This window comes from Pavona decussata, unplaced genomic scaffold, assembly GCF_977016875.1.
Source record: "Pavona decussata unplaced genomic scaffold, jaPavDecu1.1 SCAFFOLD_182, whole genome shotgun sequence".
NCBI classification, from domain to species: domain Eukaryota; kingdom Metazoa; phylum Cnidaria; class Anthozoa; order Scleractinia; family Agariciidae; genus Pavona; species Pavona decussata.
In genome coordinates, this window is record NW_028145592.1 from 508537 (window position 1) to 523729 (window position 15193).

At 39.8% G+C, this 15193-nt stretch overlaps 1 pseudogene across 1 annotated transcript; it reads right to left on the reverse strand.

Moving 5' to 3' along the window:
• Positions 1-4231: 4231 nt before the first annotated feature.
• LOC146463003 (peroxidasin-like) lies at positions 4232-13386 on the reverse strand (annotated as a pseudogene). Its single transcript, XR_014857008.1, has 7 exons — positions 13316-13386; positions 12328-12374; positions 10627-11204; positions 10240-10483; positions 9216-9397; positions 6925-7211; positions 4232-5489 (listed from the first exon to the last, which is right to left on the reverse strand). The product of XR_014857008.1 is annotated as a peroxidasin-like (transcript).
• Positions 13387-15193: the final 1807 nt, after the last annotated feature.

The following is a 15193-nucleotide window of genomic DNA, read 5'->3' on the forward strand; positions in this document are numbered from 1 at the left end:
GAATGGAGGGATGGGTGGGGGGGGGGGGCTGGGGGGGGGGGGTGGGTTGGATGTCGGCAATTTTGAGTGGAGCTGTGTGTTCAGTAGCTCCTAAATTGTTTAATATAATTTTTGTTCCTGCACCCATATTCCCTAAAATCTTTCCTTTTGCTCGATCAGGCAGATATTCTCAGGCATGCAGCTGGATTGGAGAACGCTTGCTTAAACAGGAAATTGTACTGTGGTTAGTTCTATATTGCTACTCTTTTCAAAATACTAGCGACTAAAACTGTTTGGTCTCCGATTGATGCTAGCTGCCAGTGCTGACCTGCAAACATTACACTCGCGTAGAAAACGTTCATCAGCGAGTACAATTCAACAATTGATATCAACTTTTAAAGCTCATTCGGTGACGGCAAAGTTTAACGATCTTGAAGGTAATCAGAACCATTCGCTACTTTGATATTGGGCGGCAAATTTAACACAGCTATCGATCGCTACATACTTTCGCGTTGCTGCTATAACTGGCAGATCTCATTGTCTTTAAAACAACATCATGAACTTAGCCGCACGAACCGGTAAGAAGGCTCTAGGAGTGCGTTTTATTCAAAACACGTCTACATACATTGATCAGTCCCACCGTGGCAGTTGCAGTGTGTTTTGTTAGTTGTGGTAGTTCTCAGTCTGTTTGCTTGTGTTTGTTGGTTTTGCCGTCTACAATACTTAAGGTTAAATTCCTTTTGTAAGGAAGTCGAACTTTCAGATCGAGGCCAGGCTGAGCCGGAACTGACTTAGAGTTGCTTCAAGTTGTTTTCTTATCTTCTCTCGGTACGCCGAAAGAGTGACGAAGCGACGAAGTCGTGAGGTGAACGACGAACAGTCTGACTCCAAAAACGCCACGAAAACGGACTTTGAGGAAGTCTAGAACTGACCCGACGTGTTTGTTAACCTTTTTTTATTTTTAGTTCGTTTGTTTTGCGATTTAAGCCCCAAAGCGTTCGCAAAATGTTGACTTTCGCTTAAATAAAGTTTCTATTCCACGTTACATAGTAAAGTATTTCTTAAATCATCATCATGAGACGTGACCAGGAAGCTCGGTATAAAAATAAATATTAATAACACGATAAGGGGTAGTTTTTAAAGAAACTGTGTTGTTGTAATTTTGCCACCGCAAAAAGATATTCCGGCCGCGAGTGCCTTGACCTTTCGAGCATTAGCCCGTCGTCAGAGCGAATGATGACGTCAGCACTCAAATCTCTTTACGGTCACCAAATTACCTTATTAACTCTGTCGATAAAACCAAACATTCGTTAAAAATAAATCTCTCAGGGGGTTGTTACTGTCGCGATTTATTAACTGCCGTCAAACTATATCATTACATTGAAGGTTCGCGGTTGCTTTAACTTGGGTCGTTAGCCTCCCACAACAACCACCAGTTGATGAAAATGATTACAAGAAAAAAGTCTCGATTCCGAAATACAATCCCAGGTATTGGCCAATAAACCTACCCAACGTAGTTTCACTTCTGCTATAGAATTTTACTTTGCTTTTGGCATCACCAACCCTATCAAGATATTTACGATCCGCTAGGAGACAACTTGTTTTTCCTTGTTACTGTGACAATTGCGTGGTTTTAAATGACGTCAGTTGTCGTTATAAACTGCTGACTCAGGTCATGACTTAGCCTGTGACGTAAAGTAAGAGGATAAAAAAAGACTTTGGTTGAAAAGGCGCTAAATGCCTCATTGGCTACAATCATCCCATTTCATTTCCACAAGCCTGAGTGAAACAATTGTTTTCTTAAAGTGTATATGACACAACAAAATTTTTCTCGGTTTTTAGGAGTTTGATGTGTGAACAAACCGATTTTCAAAATGAAACTTGTCTAAAATTTTTGAAAAACATTTTTTTCGGCGGAAAAATACCCGATTTTTTCTTTAAAAAATGTCGCGGGACTGGGACCTAATTTATTACATAGTGACGTCGCTCTATTTGACATTGTTCCCGGGAGTGTTGTGTTTTTGTTACAAAACGCTTCAAAGTGTTTGCATTCACCTGCATTTTTCGCTTATATCTAAGATGTTTTCGAATCTTTCGATGCTCAAGTGAACGAGAACAGGCAGAAGAGAAAAGTAAGTCGTCGTGGGTCGTATATCAAACCATAAATGACTAGACATGTCGTAGCGAGCCATGCTGTTTCTCGACGATCGTCAGCTGTGCACAGTGGAAGCGATTGTGCGTCGCGCCGAAATCTGTTAACATTTAGGCAAAAGCCTCCTTTTCAACTGTTAGCTTTTGCAAGCGGAAAAACAACAACCAATCCTAACGATTAATTCATACAGGAAGCTGAATGCTCTTACTTTATGTTCGAATTCCAATTTCGCACGTGTGTTGAGGTAGAGGACGAGCAGAGACATAACTCGGGGTAAACAAAGAGGGACGGCGTCTCACTATTTGTGAACTTGCGGGAAGAGCTGTTAAATTTTAATTTTGTAAATACACTGATATTCTCAGAGATCATTGGTTCTTGTCATTTGTTGGTAATAACAGGAATAATTTCCATCCAAAAATCAACATTGATTTGAAGTTGATTTATTGCCTCTCAGTCGGCAACTGATCAGGATCTGTTTTCTAAACTTCAACTTCAATTTCGGGAATTTGCTAACCAGTAATGAATCTTAAAAGCTTCATCAGAATTTTAAACAGATCACAACAGACGAAACTGACTACAACTGCAGTCAGATATCGAAAGGTACTGTCAAAATAATTATTCAACTAGTCGAGTTTAGAAATACTGAGTCCGACGAAATTTATGATATATCGGTGTCTTATTTGCACTGAAGACCATGCGCTTGTCACGCCTCGCCGAATTTAGCAAAGACCATGGAGTTACCTGTCCTGTTTTTCAAATAATGCAATTCGTTGGCCTTCCACTTGAGTTATATCTCACACTGAAACGGATCCCTAAAAACCACGAGTGCCGTTTGAAGCTATAACATATTAAGCTTCAAGCCGAAAAACATCGAAACTTCGAGTAGCACTCTAGCAGACCTTGAATCGCTTTAACTACAATTACTTTGATACTTTTGTCTCAAACTACTGGTTCTGAAGAAGCTTAGGCATTTTTCCTCCGTATTATTGTAAGATATCAGTACTTATTAAGCACTCCACCTTCAAAAGAACGACTGCATGCTCTGCGAAGTGCATGAAAGTGGCTTTACTCCTCCATCATTTTTGTTAATTTTGTTATCACTGAAAGTGACGTCACACACGCTTTTCACGTGATGCTTTGGCTGCGCGTGGCAGCGACACTTTTGGAGTCAAAATAGCGCTGTTTCGAACGGTAAATGACGGCGTTTGAAAAACTTCATGCAAGTTTTAAGTTTAGAATCGGTTTTTGAATATATAAAACTGCGGAGAAAAAGAAAAAACAATCAAGATGAAAGAAAAATCAACCAAGAAATACCGCTAGATCTTGCTCTTTTTATTTAGCTAAGAAAGCGGACCATAAGGACGACTTGATGGTAGCTATTTCTCGGACGTGGTATAAGTTGGGATGATACCAATCTCGTACCCAGAGTCTTCAGGCTTTTTGGTCAGCGGGGCAACGCCGGGAAGACTCTGGGGACATCGAATTTTATTACCGCAGGATTTCTGCGGTAAAACAATGGAAACCGTTTCGGAACAGCCAATCAAAAAAATTGAATTTTTTTGATGTCCCCAGAGTCTTCCCGGCGTTGCCCCGCTGACCAAAAAGCCTGAAGACTCTGGGTACGAGATTGGGATGATACCCCATGCATGGCCGCTGAGCCAATCAAAACTCTGGACTTGCATCATCCAATGAATGACCCAGTTTTTAACAAATTGGTGTTATCAGCATCCACCAGACAGGAACTACGTTGTAATTTTAAAAGCTCGTGTGGGGGAATATCGTTAAAAATATTTGCTTTTGTACTCTCATACCAATTCAATTGTGAAAATACGCGTGTGAATATGGTGTACTACAAACCAAAAGAAACAATTTGATCGGGTGTTGTGTTCTTGCATCTCTTGAGCCCTTTCAGAAAAAAAAACTCTGCTCTTAGAAAATGTTTAGTCATTGTACCCAGTAAAACCCTCTTGCCAATCTCTTAAGTCAAACGTACTAAGGCCGGGTCATGTTTTGTCCTGTGTGGTCTGTCTATGCTGCCATGATGAGCAAGGTTTTTATGATCAAACCTGCGTTCCAGGCAAAGGAAAACGATCGTTGATGTCAAGTGGTGTAGATTTATTTAACTGTATCAGAAGGAGTGGTACTAACAGTGAACTCTATAAACTTAACTGGCAAACCTCCTCTGAACCGCAACAGTGCTAACAGCCCAGGGGAAGTTCATAAAGGCTGACGTTCACTCCATGCATTACTGAAAGCACTAAAAATAAAATTTCAAAAACTCACTTGAAATGACTAGCCTATATCTCCCTTGTCTCGGCTTAAATACCGTCTTTCCAGCAACCTACCCCCAGTTGGCCTCGCAGTACAGTTCATTAAAGACTCAAATTTCTGCAAGGCTGTACTTTTTAACATGGTTTGGCCATGTACCCGTAACGGAAAGTTTTGCTTTTCTCACTTATTGCGACAGCGACGTGATATTTCAGTTCTTTTGTTCATTGTTCGTAGTCACGCGCTATGACGTGGACGGTCTTCCGCCTGTTAAGTTTTCTACGCAGTCTAGTCCGATCAGCCTTGCAGAAATTTAAGTCATTTATATTTTTGGCTGATTAGATCTTTTACAGATCCTGCGTATACTTGCAGCATTTTCGTTGTGCGGTTCCTTGCTTATCGTTTGTTTTCATTAAAGAGACCACGAAGATCTGATTCAGCAAGGCAGACAGTTAAGATCTTTGGTCCAAATTGTAAGGTTTGCAAGGGCTAACATTTCTGTCATACACTAAAATAAAATTTGAACTCATCCTCTTTCCATTCATTCAAGTCCACAACCTTAAGATTGATACAGTCGGAGAGACAATTAACTGTGCTCTTTACACGAAAAACATTCGGGTAGATCCGTTTAATTTGTTCTGTGTTGTCGCAGAACACTCTTGCCAGAGAAGCATTCCGTATCGCATTCAACTGCCCCATTGTGAACCCAATGTATGAATCGTTCCTTTCGTACCAAAAACGATCCCCTGCACGGAGATTCATCAAACTTTTAGCAAGGATATAAGAAAACGTATTTCCCAGTATGCTTCCCGGAAGAGGAGTCTCACTCATTCCTCCTACATACAAGTCGATATCGTCGACATTATTGTTGTACGCCACACGAAGTCTTTCTCGCTGTGCTTGGTCGATATTCGTGAGGTTGTCAATGGAAGCTGCTAGTCCCAGGCCGCCCGCGTTTCTGAACTGGTTGTATGGTGGTAAACCATGGTCCCTTCCTCGCTGTATGTTTATTGCTGACAAGTCACCCACTATGCCGTCAATTGTTGGTCCGGGTGTGAGGAGATTCTCACGCACGGCTGGTGAAAAGAACCTAATGTAAAGAAATGAGATTAGAACAGACGTCTCTGGAAAGCGAATCAAACAAGACCTGACTCGACCTTTCATGAAGTTATTGCGGCCAAAGAGTTGAACTCGGGACTGAAGGAGCTGTTGTCTCCTGTGTTTCCTGATCGTTTTGTGTCCTATTAAATGCATATTTGCGTTAGCCAACACAGTTTGATGTGTTCGCATGTTTTGGATGAAAATTTCAATCGCAAAAAATTGAAGAGAATGGAATCTTATTCCTCGAATTTACGAGCTGCTGTTGGCTTTCCGAAAATGTTAGCTGAACTTTTTTGACTTGTCCTTCCGAAAACAAAAGAGATTAGGTTTTATACAAAATAATAAAAAAATCACTTTATTTAAGTGTCATTGTATCTAGCGCATGGCAGAGTACTAATTGGGGACACTTTCCAAATCGAATTGGAATTTAGAGATGTTGGCTTTTGAGGAGAGAGGAAAACCGTAGTACCCGGAGAAAAAACCTCTCGGAGCAAGGATGAGAACGAACAAAAAACTCGAACCACATATGACGCCGAGTCCGGGAATCGAACCCGGGCCACATTGGTGGGAGGCGAGTGCTCTCACGACTGCGCCATCCCTGCTTTCCGATACATTGCAAAAGTTTGAGGTGACCTTTCACTAAAGAGAATTCTGGTTTCTGTTCGAAATTTAATACGAATTTCTGAGGCAGTGTATTCCACCAAAACGAACAGCATCGGGTGAAACCTGACAAAGGAGTATAACGAAACTCTTGAGCTCAAAAGGCTTACATTAAACATTGTTATAGCTCAATATCTCTAATCTTTGCACAGTCTTTGTGCGTCGTGATGTAGAACGACGAAACTGACAACCCAGTCCAAGGTCAACACTCATCAACTCATGCATTTCACTACGTTTCCACAAAAGGGAAAAATAAATTTAGTATATCCGAGCTAGAGCGGTTTAATTTTCAATCGAATGAAGAATATAATTTCGCGTTTGCTTTAATTGGTTCTGCTTTACTGCGCTCTGGGATTGGTTGGGAAAGTTCGCGCAGTTTTCTCAACCAATAAGATTTTAAACAAAACCAAACCCAATCGTGACTTGGTTCCCGCGCTTGACGCCATGCAGTTACTCGTATATGCTTCGAATTTTGTCAATGATTGGTGTATTGCGCTGTTGGGTCTTAGTTGATTAGTTCAACTGAGCAAGTCATGAACCTAGTTTAATGGCCTAAGCTCCCACGAGTCTTTCTGTAGCTCAGTGGTAGAGCATGCGTGCCAGTTTGAATCGAAAAGTGATAAATTCGACTCCTCTTGGAACTCGGATTTTCTTCCGAATACGCCTCAGTCATTTATTGAAATAAATTATTTATTCTTGTTTTTGGTTTTACGACCCTCATTCTAAAACCACTCTAAGTCAACTGAGCAGTAACTAGCACTTACCGATCTACGCTTTGAGATGCTTGAGATACCAGTCCTAGGAGAATCTCACTAATCCCATCACCACTCTTGGAATACAGAGGAGTTGGGTCAAAAAACGCGCCTTTGGTTTGGATATTACCGCACTGTCTGAGTTGCTTGTTGAATTTGCCAAACTCATCTCTCACCAAAGAGTGGCCCATTCGCTGAGCAGCAGTGGCGAAGCAGTTCATGATTTCTACATTTACCGATGGATCATAATCGTCATAGAATTGTCCAGCTGGCTTCAGCAAAATATGCGCATGCTCGCGCTGAAACAGCAAAGAAAACAGTGATCAGCTACAGATGAAGCTTCATGGCGATTGACGCGGCTGACACTTAAGCCAGCGACACACTTGGCGATTTTATACGCCTATCGCCGCGGCAAAAATCGCCAGGTGTGCCCGGTGTAGCGATTGCGATTCTCGCCAATCCCCGCGATCGGCGTATAAATTTGCCTGCATTCCCCAAGTGTACCCGTTCCCGCGATTTTCTACGTTTATTGCTGCAAATCGCTAGTAAAGCCGACCCATCAGGTTGGGCGATTTTATCACACGAGTTTTCAAAACTGCCACATCGCCGAGATCGGCGAAAAAAATCGCCACGGTGTGTCCGAATCAATCAAAAGCGATTTTCGCTGGCGATCAAATTCGCTGCAATCGGCGTGAAAAAAATCGCCAGGTGTGTCGCCGGCTTTAGCTATAGCTTGGGTTCCCAAGGCCCCGTTGCGTTGAAACTGAACATAACATACCGGCCGAAACCTATTTTATGTGCATATGATGTCCCATCAATAGAAATTCAATTTGCATCGATTCACAAAGTTAAATCTTGAAATCTTTATAAACTTATGGAACACAATAACAGATTTGCAACAAAAAGTTTCAAAGTATTACAAGAAACGGGATTTCAAAAAATGTTTAAAAAGTTTGCAAGTAAGTTATCGGGACTGTCCAGAAACAGGTCTCAGTATGAGGCTTACTGCCTCCTCATTGCCAAATGATATTACCCCGTCGCAGCTAGGTAAAGAGAGGCAACTGCCATAACAGGTCTTTTGTTGTGTTGTTGTTGTTGTTTTCGTTTTTTGTTTTGTTTGTTTGGTTTTTTTTTTGTTGTTGTTGTTGTTGCTTTTTTTTGTTGTCTTTGCTGATATAGTTGTATACACTCGATTGCAAAAACGTTGACACCGAAAAAGCACAAACCGTGAACGATGAGACCCAACGGATTTGTGGGTAGCGTTTAAACAATAACCTTATTTCCATAATCAATAATTTACCATTCTCATTCTTTGCAATAAAAAATTCTGTGCTGACTTAATTCTTCCGAATAACTTTCTACCAAATATTGAGCAATCACAATGAATTTATTTATGGCAACAGCTCAATTCTTGTGGTTTTAACTTCATAAAGTACAAAACTCTTGTCACATTTTTCTCAACTGAGTAAATCGAGCTTTTGCGATAGCACTGAAATACTGACACTATAAACGAACTACGAGCCACCCTAAATACTATAAAATAGCATGTACGCCAGAATGAACGCTACTTTTTAAGTAGCAGTACTTAAAACAAAAAGTTCATTGCCTGTTTTGAACTTAGGCAAATCGCAAATTGAATATCACTCAAATTGGCCCTTGTTGGCCAGCTTGGACAGTTTCCATCATTCACCACGTGCAACTAATTTTGGTCATCAACCGTCGCACGAGAATAGAATATTATGCAAATAAAGTTAGTACACTTATACGCTTATACCCATAAAGCCATTGGGTCTCATCGTTCACGGTTTATGCTTTTTAGGTGTCAACGTTTTTGCAATCGAGTGTATTACCGTTTTGTCATTCCTTTCCTTCCAACCCTATTTCATGTTTTTCTTGTCTTTTCCCTTGTGTTGCCTTTAAAGAAGCTCAAAATTTCTTCATTATTTTGGTCCTCCCAAAAACCTTTCCTTATTCTTGTATCTTTGATATTACAGCTCAGTCTGCCTTCTTACTGAGCAGCTAAAGTCATTCTTTCTTTATGTCATCCTAGCCCTCCTAGATTATTTTTGGTACCTGCGGCGCCAAGAAATTGTACATGTAAATTTATACAAACACCTAATAAAGTTGAGGTTGAAGTTTGTTTGTTTGTTTTTGTCTAGAATAAGAAGCTTGCAGCCTAAACACACGCAAACCTCCACTTCAGATCAAGATTCAAATATATTTCCCATGTTATTTTATTAGACTTCACAAGTCTCAACCAGAATTCCTCCACACAAGATACATGAACGCCTGCAACAGCCTACCAGTTTTTCGTTGAAGAACACTGGAACCCACTCGTTGTACGTAATATGCTGTAACTCGGCAATCACGATTTTTCGCGCCTCTTGGAATAGCCTTTCGTCACGCCATGTTGGATTCAGAATGTGAAGATAGTTGGCGATTCGATTGTGCTCGCGGACCCACACTGTGTGCATTGCCATCAATGCTGTTACAATAAAAAAATACAATTAAAAAATAGACCGAAAAATGAAATACAGAGCTTATCTTAGTACTCATTTAAGGACACGCACATGTATAAGATATTAGGAGACATTTGCTCACACAATGCTTAAAAATCAAAGACATTATTTCATGGAACTTTTCGTGTAGATTGTTTGTGTTCAACATCTACTTTCTCCTTCCATTATCAATATCCTGTCACGTATACAGGTGATGAGAATAAAGTGAGTGATCAACTAAATTCTAATTATCTATATCTAGGATAGTTAGGTTATTTCTAATTTTTATACTCCTGATGGATTTTACCGTGTTTAAATAAAGATTTATTGATTAATATTGACTGATTGATTATCTAATTTCTTCTTATTAAGAGCACTACTTCTCCTCCCTGTAATTCAGTACTTTGTCAGGACGGTTTTTCTCCTAACGGTATGTCACGCATTTAATATGCACTTTGTGAGAATCCATAGCCGAGAATCTTGTCTACTGAAAACAGTGCGGCAGTAGAGGCCAGACAAATGACCAGGACTTAATTAAATCTGAAAAGCATGGATTCAGCAAAACCTAAGTAGGCCAGGTAGGTTAACAAAAAGTATACGATATGAAGGATATTTGTCCGCACTAGAAGAAGTTTAATGGCTTAGCTCCTACGACTCTCCTGTAGCTCAGTGGTAGAGCATTTAAACTAACAATCGAAAGCTTTCTCCTGTTAGCATTGCAGAAACCGGATTTTATTTTTCAGAGTATATTTTTGTCATTGGCAGAATAACTGTCAATGTACATCATTCTTCCTAATTTCCGACTTATCAATTTTATGCTAAAACTTACCTGGATTTTCGTTCACTCTTCTATAGTCACCAGCGAAAAGGCAGGGCTTTCTGGAGGGATCCTGAGACCTGCAGTATGATTCTGGCTCCGCCTTAGGAAGGATGGGGGATTTGATGGAACTCCCAGGGAATGGGAGGACCCGTAGTAGTCCAAGATTAGCCCCCCGGTCGCGGAGACGTTCCGCTTCTTCGTAGTTGGCCCCATAAATTTGTGATCCGTCAATGAAAGCAGAGACACTGCTCACCTGAAAAATAAAGAAAATCCTGAGTAAAAATCATCGGGTTATCTAAGTTTAGGGTGAGTTGTACGGCCCTATTCCTGGCTTTTCCCAGAGGACATCTTCGCCACGACAACCACGCGAAAACATAAAGTCTATTGTAAACTAACCTGTTCTCCATTTTTAATGGCTGACCTCTGTAGTGGCATACACAGTGCTGTTCGGTTGGTTACCAGTTCATTCCCCGGGAGTATATCAATACCGATACACCCCTCTTTAGGTCCTTTGCAAGGCAGGCTGTTATCCCCGCACGATACAGACTCATTCTTCTGGGTTAAAACGATGTCCCCATGTCATGGTCACGTGAGTAAAGCTTGGCGGATTCGCGTTATCTTCGTTAACCTTCGAGCTCACGAACACGGTCTTACTGACGTTTCGCGCGTTCGGAAGGGGCTGTTTGTTGGATCCTAGACTCCGTGGAGCCTGCTTGCCGTCTTGGTAGGCTGATGGCAGTAGACGCTTAAGTGGCCTGAAGGCGCTACCCCAAGACACGTTACATAAGTTGTTGCACGTGCCGTCAAACGTGCGGTATTTGCGCGTGAAACAGTTCAGCTGAGTTTGGAGTGGTACGGGTTCACATTTGCCGGCAATTATTGATCCAAGGACACTGCGTGAGAAGGAATTTCCAAAATGCAAAGCATTGCTGAACCAAAACGTGCTAACCAGAAGGATGAAACCTTGCAGAAAACTGTGTCAAAAATGGAAAAATGAACTATGACTTTAACTGTATTCTCATATTTCGATCAAGAATAGCATTTCTGATCATGACTTTGCTCAATCTCCTGGCCTTAATGACTCAAACATGGTGGCTCAACTTAAACAGGAAGTTCTGGTATAAAAGGGGCCTGGCCTGGCTATTCTCACCTTTAGTTGTCAATCAATCATCAGGGCGTAAACAACTGACAAACAACATGTACCTTTTTCTTCGGATTTTACCGACAAATTTGGCTTCGTTTTCAGAATAACCCTTGTTAAACAAATTAGAACTTGATATCTTATACTGCTGTGGTGATATTATAACATTTTGAGGCATATTTTTTCAGAGGACGGTTGAGTCAACCTGCTTGTCACGACTGAGCAGCGTCTAACTTGTTTGCATCTCACGCCCGCAAAGATGTGAAAGGAAGGAGTTGCTTGCCCTTTTATAGCGGAACTTCTTGTTTAAGGGGAAGTATCACGCGAATTTGATGTCATTTCAAAACCCAAAAATGTTTATCTGTCAACAGAAACATAAAATAATTTTCTAGTTTTGTTATAAATTATCACCCTAGTGCAATAAAACTGTCGATTCGTGCCTCCGGCTAGAGACAGCGTAGGTCGGAATGGAGTGAAACTTGGAGTGGAGTGAAAAATGTTAGGCTAACGCTTTTCAATTTCTTTTTTTTTTTAATTTGTTTTTCAAAATGCACTAGAGCAGGTCCCGAGTTTTTCTTTCGAGAATTGAGTTGATCTCTTTCCTCTCGTTGTTCTAAAATTGTTTTGTAGCTATGGGAAGGTCTCATTTCACCAATTCTAACCAAACAGTCAAAACTCCACGAGACTTCCCCTTTAAGCGACCGCGAACTTTTTAAAGTCTGTTATATAACCATGAAAAGTTTATATCCCTTGGAAAGCCGCCTTGCGGACATCCACTGTCATTCCTTTGGAACATGGTCAATTTATTTTGGTTGAAAAATCATGTCGTCATTTTGCTTCTTATGCATTAAAACAACCTAGATTTCGTGGCCTGTGGTTGTTACTCTGATTACAATACATTTGCATGCTTCTTTCAGCATCTCTACAGTTCATAGGCTCTTATTAATTGCTAATACCTTGCTTCTTGCATTTTTTGTTGTTGTTAGAACTGTGCAAACTTCACCTGTAAAAAATAATGAACTTTGAATGTTCACATTGTGTTCATTTGATAATATTGACTTAGTATCACTGAATAAGACTCCATCTGAGAGTGTACAACTGAACCGGACCACATTAAAAATGGCGTATAGTTGATTTGTTAATTACTTCCAAAGTATTTCCGTTTGTGTTTGCTAAACAAACTTCAGTATTAGAGTACATAGAACTTTTAAATTATTTTCAGTTATCCTGGTAACTGTTACAACCTTATAACCCAAGAGTTGCTTGACAATTTGTAATTTTGTACAGGCAACGACGAAAAACCAAACTTTATATAAATTAAATGATTAGAAATAATTGTCTCAAGAGTAAATAAATAAATAAATAAATAAATGGGAATTTCAGTGGAATCCATGGAGTGGCTTCTCTCTCCACTGTTCACGTCGAATTGAAATTTCAGAAAGGTTGGTTTTTGGGGAGGGAGGAATGTGAACCAAAAGTCAATTTTCAGAAGCCGTGATGAGAAAATTACAGTAAAACTCTCAGTGAAGTTTCACGTGCTCCCACGAAGCAAGAATTTCAAGATCTTTGAAAAGGATGTATGTGTAAGTTAAGATACAGAGCATGTTTAAACTGTTCATATTGATTAAAAGGCAGTACATTTCAGGAATGGCATCTAATTCAGTCCACAGAATTTACGTGCTTCTTTTGCCTTTCCAAAAGTACAAAACTGATCGTACTGATTTCGAAGCCAAGGAGACTTTATCGCTCCCAAAAACCGCACGCATAACTTTTCATTCCGATATACAAACGTTTGAGGAGTCCAGTTCCTATACTTAGGGCGCGCGATTGAAGCCTTTCAAACAGATAGTCAAAGATGTGAAAACTAAAGAAAAACTAAAAATAATCCGCGCCTTGTTTTTCAGGTCTTTGTCGAAGATTAATTTAAATTTAAATTTCGCCTACCTTTCCAACAGCAACCAGGTCTTCAAATTTCTACAGGTTTTTCTTAGTTAGAAACTTGTGTGCATTCCGTGCAGCTATATAGCAGACTCTACGCCGGACTGCAGACACTCTGTATTCTTTGTTAAATATTTTTTAGTTAAATGTCTCTCGGAGCCAATAAGAAAGCGAGATTTGGTTGAATCACGTGGTAGATCTTTCTAAGCAGGCACTAATTATGATGAGAGATCCATTTGAACAAATATTATAATTTCAGCTTTGACACATTTTAATTTTCACTTTCCAGATTTTCCCTTGGATTGTAGAACGTTCACAACGGAAAAAATTCCAAAAATGTAATCACCAAGCCTAGTTGGTTGAGGAGTCATTAAAATGAGTTTAGGGCACGCATGGAAAAGCCGTGGAGTCAGTTTCCATTTTTTTAAAGTCTAATATAACCGGCGGCAGGAACAAACTTTTCACAAACCGTTGGAGTATTGTGTGGGACTAAATTTTATATATACTAATATATTACATGAAATTTAATTTCACTGTCACGGAAACAAACCTCGTAAACCGTTATCTGTGGGTTGGCTGTCCGAACGAAAGGTCGTTAAAGAGTCAGGGAAATCTGATTAAAGAATTTTGTGTTTATAATCATGTTTGTGCCCTATTTTGAGAAAACCTCCCTCCAAGTGATCAATAGTAAAAAAGGAGGCGGAAAATACCAAACATCGATGCATGGAAAAGCCTTGGAATTTTCCACTTTTTTAAAGTCTAATATATCTGGCGGCAGGAACAAAACATTCACAAACAGTTGGAGTATTGTGTGGGACTAAATTTTATATACTGATATATTACATGAAATTTCATTTCACTGAGGCACTGTCACGGAAACAAAATCTGGAAAACCGTCATCTGTGGTTTATATAGGTTGGCTGTCTGAACTATAGTCGTTTAAAAGTCTGGGAAATGTTAAAGAATTTTGTGTTTATAATCATGTTTGTGCCCTATTTTGAGGAAACCTTTGACTTAAGTGATCAATGGAGAAAAACAGGAGGCGGAAAATATCAAACATCAATGCATGAAGCAGCCGTGGAGTTTTCCACTTTTTAAGTCTAATATATCCGGAGGCAGGAACAAAACATTCACAAACCGCTGGAGTCGGTGTGGGACTCAATTTTATATACTGATTTATTACACGAAATTTCATTTCACTGTGTCGCTGTCATGCACGGAAACAAAATCTGGAAAACCGTCATCTGTGGTTTGTATCAGTTGGCTGTCTTAACTATTAATAGTCGTTTAAATGTCTGGGAAATGTTAAAGAATTTTGTTTTTATAATCATCTTTGTGCCCTATTTTGAGAAAGCCTTCGACTTAAGTGATCAATAGGAAAAAACCAATAAGGAGGTGGAAAATACCAAATATCGAAGAGAATGCGGGCGTGCGTGGGAAAGGGTGAGTCAACCACCCCCAAGCTGATTTATCTTATGTTTGTAGACGTTACTGCGGTGTATATATGATAGAAAATATGACTGAAAGAAGAATGCATAATTTTGCGATCTAAACTACTATTTAATATTTATGGCCGAGATGTCATGTGATGGCATGATCCATCTAAGATGGACAAAAGTGTTTCATCCAGGAGGTTTAGGATAACGAGTTAGATTTCTAAATCACATCACGGAAACGTTCTCCGTGCCAAATACTCAATATAGCAATATTGGCCAGTCCCATAGTAAGAGTGTACGGTGCTTTTAAATTGGTTATTGGTTAAACTTGCCATCTCTCTTCGTTTCAGCGTCTTTGTTTTTAGATTTACTGCAATGATTCGGGTAATTGTGAGTTTTTTTAAAGTAATGTTTAATAAGTTTACATCTGTCATTTTTGAGTAGAATG